Genomic DNA, 6000 nt, shown 5'->3' on the forward strand with positions numbered 1-6000 from the left:
TGAAACAATTTTTCCCCCTACAATAATTTGAAGACCCACTGATGGGAAGAGGATTGTATCACTTGCAAGCAATGGGCTGCAGGACGTATGACTTGCCTGTACGATGATGATGAATCAAAGAACGTGGCAGCCAATGGAGGCTTCTTGGAGTGAAAGGAACTGTAACTGCATGCTCACCAGAAGCACACAATGGTAGCACATTCCCATCTGAATGAATATCAATAGTCCAGTTTTTTTGCAGATGTTTCTAGTGTTGTGAGGGAGTGGATATTCTGTGTTTTTGCTATAGTAGACATTGCTAACTTCGATTCTTCTGAACATGTTCTCAAGATATAAGGAGAGAAGCGGCAGCTTATTGGACTCCCAGCAATCTAACATTAAAAAAAACAGCAACCCATGAAGAAAAGAAATGACGATAAGGTAAAGGAAGAAGATAGGGCAATCAAAATGTCAAATATTAAGGAAACACAAAAACTAACAATGACCCAGCTTTGTGGCGCATTCTAACGTCATTCAAACATGCTGCATTTCCTCCTCTTGGTGACATGCATCTAGAATTGAAAAATGGAGGCTTCTGTTTTTTATGAGTTGTTTTTTTTTACAAATGTCAAGCATTGTAATATTAGCTGAAATATGGAAGAGCACTAAGAATGGTATGTTCCAAGACAACAAAAATAAGGTATAGTATCTTAATAAATCATTCTAGACAAGCAAGCCAAAAGTAAGTTTGCTCAAGATACTGCAAATAAATAATGGATATCTTGGATATCTACTTCAGTATGAGCAAGAAATATGAAATATATCACATATCAAATACAAATGATAAAACAGTAAAATATATGAAACACAAAGTAGTATGGAGCAGACTAGCAACTAAATTCAGGTATTCAATACAATTAATTGACCATCAATTTTAGAAGTCAAATCAGATATTAGGTACTAAATTCTGCCAGAAATACTATACCCATGTTGTAAAGGACATCCAGACCTGCCACAAAGGTAGTTCTGAAGTGCAGAGCATAGGCAAATTTGTCCTGCCTGGCCACACTCAAGATCACATGTGCCTTCCTCCTCTGGTCAATTTTAGGCTGTTTGGACATCCAACATTTAAAGCTTACAATTTTCTCCAAAGAATCCTGGGAATTGCAGTCTTCTAAGAGTGCCGGGAATGGTAGTTCTCTGAGGGGGTAAACTAGAGTTTCCAGGATTCTATGGGCAAGTTGTATGCTTTAAATGTATGGTTTTCACACAACCTTTGTTGTTCTAAAACAGGATGGGAAAGTTGTGGCCCTCCAGATGTTGCTGAATTCTAACTCTCATCAGCCAATGATAAGGGATGTTGGGGACAGGAGTCCAGCAACATCTGGAAGGGGGTAAGTTTCCCATCCCTGCCCTAAATCTTATTCCAAGATGGTGAGTTTGTGCAAGAAAAGGACCTGATCTCACTTCTCATCTGAAGTTTGGCAAGATCTAATGGCAAGGCAGCCTGAAATAGCTTCTCACCTCTTTGTAGTCTTAACAGTTTCTATGTCAATAAAGGAGACTGAATTGAATTGACTTAACAGTTGCAGATTTCCTTTGCAGGGGAGCAGTTCCACAATTTAAAATTAAAGGATATGGATGACAGTTCTTTGTGCACAAGTCCTAGAATCCTCTGCCTGCAGGCACCTAATGGAAAGAGTGCAGGTGGATTGTGTCCACTGTCTTTTTCAATTTGGTGCAGCAACTGGCTTAGATAATTGTCAAGGTTATGGGGGATTAATCAAGCGAGAAGGAAATGCTGGCAGGTACTAAGAACACTAAGGTCAGACGCAGACATCTGCTGGGATGTCAGCAATACAAAGAGATCTCTGTCTCTGATAGCAGAGGATAAGACAGAAATTGCAGAGGAACTGAAAGGAGAGGATGAAATCACAGTGGAAAAGTTAACCAGCTTGTTAAACAAAGAACTCAAAAGAAAAGATGCTTATCTTGAAGTAGTAGCTTACATATTCAGTAATGCAGGTGGTTAAAGTACAAAAGTATCTGAAACAGTAAATACCAAGAAGTGGAAGGGATGTTGGGAAAGTGACAGTTTTTGTTTGTTGGCATCAGTCTGTCTTGGGAGACAATGGAGGAGTTGCAGAGTTACAGAGCCTACTGTGGCTATAGAAACCAAGACATGTTTTGCTGCAGCTGGGGCAGATGAAGGCAACCAATTGTGCTGCTGCAGATACACCATGATGTTTCTCCTCTCAGCAGTCATTCCTCCTCTGGGCACTGCTGTGGATACACAGCCTGACAGTCTGTCTCCAGGCACTGCAGTCATCTGCAAGGGAATCCCACACAGCAGGGTTGATGTTGCCAGCCTTCATGTCTCATTTGTAGACATATTTGTACTGCAGAGTTGGTCTGCCAGTTGGCCTGGTGCCTGAAGCCAGCTCCCCATAGAGCATGTCTTTGGGGATCCTGCCATTCAGTGGACATGGACATGGCAGTGTGGACATCACTGAGATGGGAGTGCAAACATGCTGGGAATATGGGCTTGGGAAAGCACATCTTTGTTTGAAATTCCGTCCTGCCACGTGGTACCCAAAATCTTCCTGATGCAGTGCATGTGGAAGGTGCTGAGGCATTGCTCATGGCAGTTGTAAGTTGCCCACGACTCACTTCCATAAAGCAGCGTGCTCAACATGCAAACCTGGAAGACCTTCATCTTGGTACTGGACATTAGCATCACATTCTTATATGCTTGCTTGTCTGGTTCAGCATCGATGGAGAGGTTGCTAGATATGGCAGAACCCAGGTGGTCAAAATTGCCAACCACCGCAAGTGTGTGATCACCAATGCTGATACATGGAGTCCTGGTTACTTGCATAATACTATAACTGGAATCTGAATGACGTTCCCAAATAAAGGAGGCAGGAACAGCCTTAGGCCATTTAGAACTTTAGGCAAAAAGAAAGAAAAGGTGTGCACATGTCTGTACACACACCTATCCCGATGGTTTGACTTCCTTTGTGTCTCCTTTCCCCTCCAAAGTTCACACAGCCCACTCCCTGACTTGGAGAGTTTATAGTTTATCAGCCCAGTATGTTCTCTCGGCCTTTCCCTATTCATGGTGAGCCACATCAGTGTAGCACATGAAACCAAGGGGAAGGTAGGAGCAGTTCTGATCTTCTTTCCGCTTTTAAAACTGTTGTGGTAAAGTTGGGTACAGAATGTGGAGGAGCATAAGAAAAACCAGTCAAAGTCAGTCAGAATGACAGAAAACCCCTTTTCTCGGTGAAAAGCAAAAGACCAAATTTGGCAAGAAGACAGCTGCACTTTCATTAAAATTCAAAGCTACCAATGGAGCAAAGCAGTAAGATATAAATCTGCTATTCTGCTTTAGTAGTATGTGGCAATATTAAATGCTTTAACATAAATTTGAGGATGTGAGCTGCAAATATTAAAATTCTTGAATCTGATTCTATTTTCAACCAGGCTGTGACTGATTGGTATGCCTTTATTATGTATACAGCAAAAGAAGATGCAGAAGAACCTTCCTCTCACTACAAAATTTTGTAATGTAACTGTAAACTATAATTTGTTTATTCATTTGGACACATGAGTGGAATTGTGTTGTTCTAAGAGTTTGCAGACCTACAGTAAACTGTATTCTCACCTCCTGGGGAAGACAGAGTGGTGAGTTTTTCCTGTTTTCCTGTTCTTTGATGATCTGCAACTTTTAAAAACAAAAAATATATTTAAAAACTTAAAGGGTTTAACCATGTGGTTTCTGTGACTTTAAGTGGCTTTTGGTAGCATTGTATCCTTCTGGGTAGTTTGCCAGGATGGGCTTGAATGACAGTTTAGTGCTGGATTTGATTGTCATTTTTTTTTCCTAGCAGGGAAGTTTCAGGGCTTGTCCACACTTAAAAATAATAACAAAGACAAGGTATATTAAACTGGTGAGGCTGTTGAGGGCTAGGAGCTGCCAGGCTCTGTGTAAAAAGGTACTTGAAACTGTAGGTTCCCTCCCCCCATTTCCACTAGATGGCAATTAATGGTGAAGCAGAACAAGGAAGCTGCTGCTTCTAAGCACCTTCTCCTTTTAAAAAGCAACTTGGCAAAAATGGCACCATCACTGTGGCTTGACAGTGAAAAACATCAGCTTGCCTCCTTAGAGCTGTTTATTGTTTGCAGATTTAGAAATGCGTGGGGATCAGGGGAAACATTTTCCCCCCTCAGCAGTAGGTTGACAGCAACAAGCGGCAATTAGGCCCTGGAGGAATCAGCAAGGTTACAACTATTGGTCATGGTGGTTTACAATAAAAAACAGAATTAACAGCATCCTCTTGGGTCAGGAAAAATGTATTTTGTGATTTCAGTAGAAACTCTTTGTTTCAAGCAGTGCACTTGCTAAACATCATTGCTAGGTGTCACTGGCTTCTAGAATATCCTCTCCCACATCCAGGTGATGGAGATGATTGTTGCCTGTCCAAATTATTCTTGCTTCTAGGGCTGTCAAGAAGGGTCAAAAGTCCATCTTTCAAGCCTTCTTATGACTCAATCCTATGCATGCTTAGGACATTCTCAGGTACGTAGGACTGTATTGAAAGCTAATGGTGCAATGCTATGCATATTTTACTCAGAAGAAAGTCCTGCTATACAGTCATATCTCGAGTTGCGTTTGCTTCACCTTGCGTTTTTTCTGGTAATGAACGCGGCAAACCCGGAACTGTTTACTTCCGGGTTTGCGACTTCACGCATATGCAAGAGCGATCTGCACGCTTTGCGCATATGCAGGAGTGCTCTATTGCGTCATGCGCAGAAGTGGCGCTCTACTTATGGACTTTACGGGGTGCAAATGGCACCCCGGAACAGATTGCATCCATAAGTAGAGGTACCACTGTATTCAAGAGGGTTAACTGCGCATAGCACTGTAGCCTAAGAAGACACCTACAGTTTATTTATTTCACTTACTTACTTAACAACATTTATATACCACTTGACTGCTAAAAAACAAAAAACCCTCCCAGCCGTTTTCAGAAATATTGAATAAAACACTTGAATTCATTTTCAATATCCATTTTCCAAGGTTTTGACACTGGAGAGTATTCAGACATACAATACCCAGCCTCTGTTCAGGAAGTAGTTCACTCCTGGAGTGACTTTATAAGTTATGGGTTGGGGGCACAGTGTTGTGGTGGTTCCACACCTACCTGCAGAATCGCTACCAGAAATTAGCACTGGAGTCTTCTGCTCCTTGAACTCCTTGACTCTTGAGAGGTGATATCCTACAGGCATCCATTATCTCCCCCCTGCTGGGTCTCCCCAGCCACTCCGTGCGGCTCCCAACAGAATATTAAAAACACGATGAAAGATCAAACATTAAAAACCTCCCTAAACAGAGCTGCTTTCAGATGTCTTCTAAAAGTCAGATAGTTGTTTATTTCCTTGATGGGAGGGCGTTCCACAAAGTGGGCACCTCTAATGAGAAGGTCCTCTGCCTGTTTCCCTGTAACCTCATTTCATGCAGTGAGGGAACCGCCAGAAGGCCCTGGACCTCAGGCTAAACGATGTGGGTGGAGATGCTCCTTCAGGTATACTGGGCCAAGGTCAGCACCAACACCTTGAATTGTGCTCAGAAACGTACTGGGAGCCAATGTAGGTCTTTCAGGACCGGTGTTATATGGTCTTGGTGCCATCAATATGAAGAAGGCAGGGCAGGAGTGCAAATTTCACAGCTACTGTACTTGATATGGAATTGTTCCTCTCTGTACTCTGTATTATGTCAAAACAAGCCTCACTCATCATCTAGCAGTGGGGCCCTGTTTCGTTGACAATACAGGAAGATAAGAAGCTGCCTTACACTGAATCAAACCACTGGTCCATCTAGCTAAGTACTGTCCACACTGACTGATGGTGGCTCTCCAGAATTTCAGATTGGGATCTCTCCTAACCCCACCTGGAGAAGCCGTAGACTGAACCTGGGGGCTTCTGCCTGCAAAGCTGATGTTCTGTCACTAAGCTATG

The sequence above is a fragment of the Podarcis cretensis genome, assembly GCF_951804945.1.
Source record: "Podarcis cretensis genome assembly, chromosome: 4".
Taxonomy (NCBI): domain Eukaryota; kingdom Metazoa; phylum Chordata; class Lepidosauria; order Squamata; family Lacertidae; genus Podarcis; species Podarcis cretensis.